This window comes from Mycteria americana, chromosome 8 (assembly GCF_035582795.1).
Source record: "Mycteria americana isolate JAX WOST 10 ecotype Jacksonville Zoo and Gardens chromosome 8, USCA_MyAme_1.0, whole genome shotgun sequence".
Lineage (NCBI taxonomy): Eukaryota > Metazoa > Chordata > Aves > Ciconiiformes > Ciconiidae > Mycteria > Mycteria americana.
Window position 1 is genome coordinate 35,601,030 of NC_134372.1, and position 9,674 is coordinate 35,610,703.

Consider the following 9,674-nt stretch of genomic DNA (forward strand, 5'->3'; position numbering starts at 1 on the left):
CATACTGCATTTACATCAGCCCTAGAATCACAGAAAGCTATGCAAGCTCAGATTATGGCAATTTTCACCTTATCTATATCTTAGGCTTAGGCGATGACCATAGCTGATTAATATGTGTACAGCAAACCAAACCAGGCATAAACCTCACGTAGAGAAAATCCCATTCGATCATTAATAATGGTGGCTTAAACCTGCCTGACCACTGTTAGTGCTTAGAGCATACTGAAAGAGTTGAAGGAGTTCTTGGATAGGTAGGCTTGCATGTCTTACTCTCAATCTTCGGCAGGGATGGAACCATACAGGGAACGTTTGTGTAACACAAAATCTTTTTTTTTTTTTTAAAGGCGATTTTATTGTTTGTCTAACATAAATCTAAAAGCTTTGTCACTACAGTACGAACAAATAGTTTTGTGCCTGGAAATATAGTTGTATTTTAAAGTTTAAGTGAAATGTTTACCACAGAGGATCAGGGAAAAAAGCATCTGCTCTGGAAAAGGATAGAAATTTGTAGTAGGTCATGTTTACTTGGAACATGACTGTTCTCTTAGGAGGCTGGCTTTTGATTGTATTGTGTACTGACATTTATTACTCTCGTGATATTAAAAGATTTTCAGCAAATTTTCATTTATTGTTACAGGGAATGTTCCTTTCTCTACACATAATCTAAGAAAAAACTGAGACAATCCATTTATCTTGCAAAATAACAAAAGTTCTAAATGTATCACAGTGGCAGATGTTACAGTGTCCTTTAGGACCTTAATTACTTCTGCTGTTCTTAGATGCTATTCCCATGAAACGTACCCTGAGAAAAAGATAGAAAAGGAACCTCTTGTTGAAGGTGAGTTTGTTTTGCAAGACCAGTGCCCAGATCTTGTATCTGAACTCATAATGTGGACCTGAAATGTCTTGCTTTGTGGTTTCATGTCACAAAACTGAACTCATCTCTGGTGATATTCTGCTTTTGTGTAAACATTGTACATAAATGCTGAACTAAAAGTAACTTTCACGGGTATTAAGTATGCTGCTTCATCATTCTTCTTATCTAGTTTCATTGGAGAGTGTAACAGATGTTCTGGTTTCAGATGACATTGTACCTTTTCAGCCTCCAAAAAACCATTCACCTGATGAAAATCCATAGGTGTCCAGATTTCACTTTTGCTATTGCTTGCTTGTTATATGATGAGTGAGAATTCAATATCTTACTCCAAAAGTGAAAGGTAACTTTTTACAATACGTGCACTTAGAAAAATAATTCGATTAAGAAAGTTTGGAAGTACAGCAGTTCTTATGAAAGAAAAGAAAGAAGATTGAATCACCAGAAAAAGAAACGGAGACATTTCACTGAACTTGCCAGATCCAAACAATGTGTTGATGTTGCCTTTCCGGGGCATTGTTGTATTATTGTATAGCTTGAGCAGGCATCAAGGAATGAAGTTCCACCAAACTCTGTAACTCAATCAGGACTTCAGCTGAGATAAATTTTACCTATTCTTTCTTTGCAGTTAGGAGAATAATCTACCTCATTTGGAAAGCTGTAATTAGAAAATGATGCACAAATGCTTTCAAAAGCAATCTATAGGAACTGAATTTCATACTGTAACTTCTTCAGCAATTTCTTGTTTAAATCACAGTACATACTGATTTTGCAATTTATGGTTTAATACTTGCAAAATGTTTCAGTTTTTAGGACTTGCAAAATGTTTCAGTTCTGAGTCTAGTATATTTTATATTCAAAGAGAATTGCTTTTTTGTTGTTCTAGATCAGCTCGGCATTGTTTTCTAAGTGTATTTCCCATGTACTTTCCTACAGCTACTTAGACAATACTAAAGGTTTCCTTATTGCAGTGATTACCTAGTGCTTTATGGCAAAGCTTTCGAAGTCACAAAGGGGCAGGCTGGCACTCAACTCCCATTCACAACATAATGTCATTTGTGTTTTTGAAATATCCTTATTAATATTTTATCTCCATGTCACAGAAACCCTGTTGTAATATTTTATTTATCTAACTATATGGGTCTTGTGGCTCTTTCTGTTAATTTTTCTTTCAAAAGTGTGATTTCTTCTGTTTTGCGTGTGCACGGAGTATGCATTTGTTTTATCTTCATGATATTAATGAAAGACTGGAAGATACTTGCAATTGTTTTCAGTCATTTTAAATAAATGTGAAATAGATACTTTTGGCAATAATTTAGACTGGTTTACTCAACTCTAGAAATGCACATTACTATTTAGAAGGATAAGTATCAGAGCTTCAGAGCTCTACATAGTGTGTGTATTACAGAATTCCACTGATAATACTGCATTTCTGTCAGAAAACCATCCTTTCTCAATGGCAGATATAAAGGTGAATTTCTAAGATTAATGTCTTTTTCATGTTTCTAGTATGCCAACAAACATGCTCTGATATTTTAGAGTTAACATGCTCAGAATCATTCAAGCATTTTGCATTGATATATTTCCATCTTTGGACTTTTGCTGAACTGCTGATTTGCTGTTCCTTATTAGAGCTTGTAATTGCTGTCTGAATCGACTGCCTTGGTTTATGATCTTACAGTGCATCATTGCCACTTGTGTAGGAGGGAGATAGAAATAGACATCCAGAGCCATTGTTTTGCCAGATCACCGATGTTCGATGTCCATTTACTTGATTTTACTATACAGTGTAGACTGAAAAGATCTTTTAATGTTGTATAATCATCATTGTAACTGTTACAGGGTCTCATGCCATTCATTTATCCTATTCGATACACTTCATGTTTTCCTTAAAAAATAAGGAAATGAAAAAAAGTAAAACCATAATGTGTATGTACATTTCCATAATGTAATGTTACGTGGTACCTTTCTATGTCAGCAGAACATTGTAGTGCATTCACATTTGGCTACCAGTGTGGGGTGTTTAAGTACACCCAAATGACTGTCTTCATTTTAAACTCTGTTGGAGTAGCATTTCCTATATAATCTTTTTGACCAGCTTTGATCCTAGAGAGCTTTGATGAAGCTACTAATTAGTTTTTTGATTCATCTGTGTTTAGGAAAGAGAGATTTATTATAGTAGCACCCGCTTGTGCCACTGATAATTAAAAGACTGTCAGCATTTTCATTATATAGCTCTAGCCTTGCAGGAGAGAATCCCTCCCCATCTGACACTTTGGATTATTTGTGAATGACTAAGGCACTCTGAAGAACTTGCCACTTAGGCTAAAATTGACTGGAAACAGCATTCCCATGAACCACTCCAGCCATTGCTGCTGTAGGTAAGCACAGCCTGTCACTCTTTTCTCTGAGGAAAAACAGAAGAAATTGAAGCATTAGGAGCAGACCCCCTATGTGGGTTTTTTTGGGGAAGCTAAGCTGTGCTGCAGATAGATAAAATAAAAAACCCAGCAAAACAAGAAATAGATTTGCCATTTTTAAAAGTTCAGCCTTACGTAACTTATTCGTAAACCTATAAAAATAATCTGTTGTTCCCTTGAAAAGAATTTTTATACCCTGTTAGTTTTGTCAGTAGCTGGACTCTGTGTTCCTTATTTTTGGCATGTGATCTATTAACAGTATGTTATATATCTCCTTTTAAAAATCTGATTTTCCAAAATACACATATGCTGTTTGCTCAGCCTAAGATGTAAGTGCAGTTCATCTGTATTCAATTTAGGATTGCAGCTGGCTATTAGCATATATGAAAAAACTCAGTTCACATAGTGTAGGTGATTCTTCACGTCATTCAAATCCCATGCATTCACCACATCATATTCTAAAGCATAACATTTACAGGATATCTAAAATTATCAGCAATTCTGATTTTGCAAGCATCTTCAAAATTGAACTGCGTCCTACCAGAATGAAACTCTTTCTATAGTGAGACATTTTGGTGGCTTTCTGTGCCTTCCTAAAAGCCCAAGGTGAATCCATGGCTGCTTATGGCTGCTTATGTGACTTACTCCAGAAACAGCTGCTCAGTGTTGCAGGCAGGGCTCTAATATGCTTCTTTCTTTGAAAATTTATGTATATTTTATAAAAAGGAGATATAGCACACTGGCAGATGATATAAATATTACTGCATAACAATAATTCAGTTTCTTTTCTTTTAAAGACTCTTGAAGTAATGCATTATTTTTACTTGGCTGTCAGTGCTTTTTACATTTATAAAAGTGAGATGGCAGGGAAGGAAATAGGATTGTATTAGACCTCTACGTGCATTTATTCGTTTGTGAAAGACCGTATGTATGGTTTATAAATTCTGTTAAATCAAATTCATACCACTTATCACAACATAAATTTATTTTTTTCTATCTAGTCTCTTCGAATTGCTTAAATAGACTTCTTCCCCCTCTTCATTTATTTTGTCATTTTCTCTGTTGATAAATGTGCTGTCAGAAATAGTAGTTTCTCATCAACTTCCTCCAGCCTGTAAATTATTTTTTTTAATAAGCAGCTTGTAATTGGCATCTTTAAGGGAAATAAAATAGCAGTGTTTTGTAACTGGGCAAAAAAAGGAAGCACTGTGTGTTCTGTCACATTGCTCCAGTTCTGGAGGTCTTGGCCTTTGGAGGGCAAAGGCAGATTTACTGTTGTGAGTTCTAGGAAAAGCAAGTATAACACACTTTTGTGTCAGTGTTTATCAGAAGGGAGAGAAGGAGAGGCCCTTGCCTTTGAACAAGTAAACTGAAGTTGTGAACTACGTAATTTTCTTAGTTGTCTTTGGCCTGGGCCTTGTGCTTTCTGCTGAACCGCATCAGCTCTTTGGTAAATCTCTGGATTTTCAGCGTAAGACAGAAAATTTTATTTTAAAAACCCTCCCCATCCTCCCATCTCCCAGCAAGCATGCAGGTTGTAGTGGATTGTTAAGGGCATGTTTAGCCATACAGACTTTTAAATCTAAGTATGATATTACTTGTGTTCTGAAATAATTGTTTTCTTGCATTGTAATACAATGTACTAACAGAAGACAATGAGTATTTTCACATTTTTTAGAAGATTAAAATGCAATTAAAACCACATGCACACATGGAGTTGCCCAGTACAAAGAAAAATTGCCATTTTAATGAAGTCTGGTACTTGTGACCATTAAATTCAGAGGAGACAGGAGATGACATGCACACAAGTCAGTTGAGAAAAGTAACGCATTACAGACTTGGTGGAATTTAACATTGTTACTTCTCTTGTTAAAATCCCCTGCTACCAGTTGGCTGGGCTTAATTACTGTTTTTGAATTTTGCTGAACTTCAAAGACTGGGAGGTGCTTTCAGATCTGATATGTAAAAATGAGAAATGATGTTGGAAGTTATTCTCAGCCAGATAGAACACACAGTTACTGTCTTATTATTGCAGTGTAATATATCATCAAAGAACAGATAAACAAACCTCTTCTAATTAGTTTCCACCTCATTTATCTACTTTGTACAAATTAACTATTGTCCTTGACATCTAGAGGTGAAACAGTCAAATTCTAGTACTTAGAGGCAATAGTAATGATATTCTATGTATATAAAACCTTTTCCGGTTTTGCACATCACAAATACTTTTTTACATATGTGGTTTTGTTATGTGTAAAATATTTCATGATCACACTCTCCTTTCTCTTCACCTCTTGTAGTTTATTGTTTTAGGATAGAAATATACACATGACTTAAACTACAAAATCACTTTTATACAGTAATAAGCTACCTCTAGCCAGAATAAAACATCTGCTGATCAAGCAAGTCCACATTACCCACTAATGGGGTAGAATGAGGGGCATATTCTATCCAATTTAAACTACTAGTAGGTATTCTCAGTGGGTAAGACGTAATTACTCCAAAAGGTACAGTTAGCCATACCTGTAGGATATATGATAATTATGCATTGGTGGCTCCAACCTGATGTTTACATTTTGTCCACCATGGTGGGGCCACTGGATCTATGTCGGTATTGATGCTGAGTCAAGGGCAGAGTGCCCAGCACTGAACCACCTCAGACATCACACTGTCTTGTTCTCCTCCTCCCAACAGTGCTCTTTCTCTAGTACCTTTCCAAAGTGCTTTAATTTATGGAGAAATGTTTTTGGGGTGCCTGTCTTATAGCCATTAAAGATTGAATTTCCATCAGGTGTTAAAAATTACTTGAACAAATGCTTATATGGAAATTTAGTAAATTTATCCACCCTTCTGCTTAATGAATTTAAATGTATATTTCTATGCCAAAATAGTTTAGAATGCACATAATTTCATAACTTATACGGTGCACTGGGAAGCTTTTTGGAAATATGGCACACCTTGTCATAGCATCCCTGACTCACAAGACAGTATTGTGAAAACAACAAAGCAGTCATTGCTTTGTGTTACCCAGTAATTTCAAGCAAAATATCATGTACTGGAATGCAATCCAGAAGAATTGTTCACAGAATCACAGAATCACAGAATCATATAGGTTGGAAAAGACCTTTAAGATCATCGAGTCCAACCATAAACCTAACACTGCCAAAAACCATCACTACACCATGTCTCTAAGTACCTCATCCAAACGTCCTTTAAATACCTCCAGGGATGGCGACTCAACCACTTCCCTGGGCAGTCTGTTCCAATGCTTGATAACCCTCTCGGTGAAGAAAAATTTCCTAATATCCAGTCTAAACCTCCCCTGGCGCAACTTGAGGCCATTTCCTCTTGTCCTATCACTTGTTACCTGGGAGAAGAGACCGACCCCCACCTCTCTACAACCTCCTTTCAGGTAGTTGTAGAGAGCGATGAGGTCTCCCCTCAGCCTCCTTTTCTCCAGGCTAAACAGTCCCAGCTCCCTCAGCCGCTCCTCATAAGACTTCTGCTCCAGACCCTTCACCAGCTTCGTTGCCCTTCTCTGTACGCGCTCCAGTACCTCAATATCCCTCTTGTAGTGGGGGGCCCAAAACTGAACACAGTATTCGAGGTGCGGCCTCACCAGTGCCGAGTACAGGGGCACAATCACTTCCCTAGTCCTGCTGGCCACGCTATTTTTGATACAGGCCAGGATGCCATTGGCCTTCTTGGCCGCCTGGGCACACTGCTGGCTCATATTCAGGCGGCTGTCAACCAACACCCCCAGGTCCTTCTCTGCCAGGCAGCTTTCCAGCCACTCTTCCCCAAGCCTGTAGCGTTGCATGGGGTTGCTGTGGCCCAAGTGCAGGACCTTGCACTTGGCCTTGTTAAACCTCATACAATTCACCCCAGCCCATCGATCCAGCCTGTCCAGGTCCCTCTGCAGAGCCTGCCTACCCTCCAGCAGATCAACACTCCCACACAACTTGGTGTCGTCTGCAAACTTACTGAGAGTGCACTCGATCCCTTCGTCCAGATCATTGATAAAGATGTTAAACAGAACTGGCCCCAACACCGAGCCCTGGGGAACACCGCTTGTGACCGGCCGCCAACCGGAGTAAACTCCATTCACCACCACTCTCTGGGCCCGGCCGTCCAGCCAGTTCTTTACCCAGCGAAGAGTACACCCGTCCAAGCCATGAGCAGCCAGTTTCTCCAGGAGAATGCCGTGGGAAACCGTGTCAAAGGCTTTACTGAAGTCTAGATAGACAACATCCACAGACTTCCCCTCATCCACTAGGCGGGTCACCTTATCATAGAAGGAGATCAGGTTGGTCAAGCAGGACCTGCCTTTCCTGAACCCATGCTGGCTGGGCCTGATCCCCTGGTTATTCTCTACATGCCGTGTGATAGCACTCAGGATGATCTGCTCCATCAGCTTCCCCGGCACCGAGGTCAGGCTGACAGGCCTGTAGTTCCCCGGGTCCTCCTTCCGGCCCTTCTTGAAGATGGGTGTCACATTCGCTAATCTCCAGTCAGCAGGGACTTCCCCAGTTAGCCAGGACTGCTGGTAAATGATGGAAAGGGGCTTGGTGAGCACATCTGCCAGCTCCTTCAACACTCTCGGGTGGATCTCATCAGGCCCCATAGACTTGTGAGTGTCTAAGTGGTGCAGCAGGTCACTCACCATTTCCCCCTGGATAATGGGGGCTCCAGTCTGGTCCCCATCCCTATCTTCCAACTCCAGGGGCTGGGTACCCATAGAACATTCGGCCCTGCTAATAAAGACTGAGGCAAAGAAGGCATTAAGTACCTCAGCCTTTTCCTCATCCTTGGTCACTGTGTTTCCTCCCACATCTACTAGGGGCTGGAGATTCTCCTTAGCTCTCCTTTTGCTGCTAATGTATTTGAAGAAGTGTTTTTTGTTGTCTTTTATAGCAGCAGCCAGACTGAGCTCTAGCTCAGCTTTGGCCCTTCTAGTTTTCTCCCTGCACAGCCTCGCTACACCTTTGTAGTCCTCCTGAGTTGCCCGCCCCTTCTTCCAGAGGTCATAGACTCTCCTCTTTCTCCTCAGTTCGAGCCAGAGCTCTCTAGTCAGCCAGGCCGGTCTTCTTCCCCGCCGGCTCGTCTTTCGGCACCTGGGGACAGCCCGCTCTTGTGCCTTTAGGACTTCCTCCTTAAAGAATGTCCAGCCTTCCTGGACCCCTTTGCCCATAAGAGCTGCCTCCCAGGGGACTCTGTCGACCAGTCTCCTAAACAGGCTGAAGTCCGCCCTCCGGAAGTCTAAGGTGGCAGTTTTGCCGACCCCCCTCGCCGCTTCTCCACGTATCAAAAACTCTATCATTTCATGATCGCTCTGCCCAAGACAGCCTCCAACCATCACATGGCTCACCAGTCCTTCTCTGTTGGTGAACAAGAGGTCCAGCGGGGCACCTTCCCTCGTTGGCTCACTCACCAGCTGTGTCAGGAAGTTATCTGCCACACGCTCCAGGAACCTCCTGGACTGTTTCCTCTCTGCTGTATTGTATTTCCAGCAGACATCCGGCAGGTTGAAGTCCCCCACAAGAACAAGGGCTAGCGATCGTGAGGCTTCTCCCAGCTGCTTATAGAATAGTTCATCTGTCTCCTCATCCTGGCTGGGGGGTCTGTAACAGACTCCCACCACAATATCTGCCTTGTTGGCCTTCCCCCTGATTCTGACCCACAGACACTCCACCCTATCATCACCATCATGGAGCTCTAAACTATCCAGACTCTCCCTGACGTATAGGGCTACCCCACCACCTCTCCTGCCTCGCCTATCCCTCCTGAAGAGTTTATAGCCATCCATCGCTGCACTCCAGTTGTGCGAGTCATCCCACCATGTTTCTGTGATGGCCACCATATCATAGTTTTCCTGACGTACAATGGCTTCCAACTCCTCCTGCTTGTTGCCCATGCTGCGTGCATTGGTGTAGAGGCACTTCAGCTGGGGTGTCGTCCGTGCCTCCTTCATAGAAGAACACCCCTTGCGTGCTTTGAGGCGTTTCACTGGTGTTTCCCTCTTGGCTCCCGTTGCCTCAGTATCCCCTGGCTCAACTCCGCTCGACTTCGGCTGTGCCCAAGCGTACCCCGTGCATCTCGAGGACTCAGGCCGACTGTCCTCGCTGTCAGCCGCTCCCTCCAACCATGGCACGTCGCCCCTCAGCTTCTCTCGGGCAAGCCTGATATTATCCCCCTCCCCCTTCGAGTCTAGTTTAAAGCTCTGTCAATGAGCCCTGCAAGTTCCTGTGCAAAGATTCTCTTTCCCCTTTGAGAAAGATGAATCCCATCGGATGCCAGCAAACCCGGTGCGGCGTAGGCCATTCCGTTGTCAAAAAAACCAAATCCGTGGCGATGACACCAGCCACGGAGCCATGCATTAA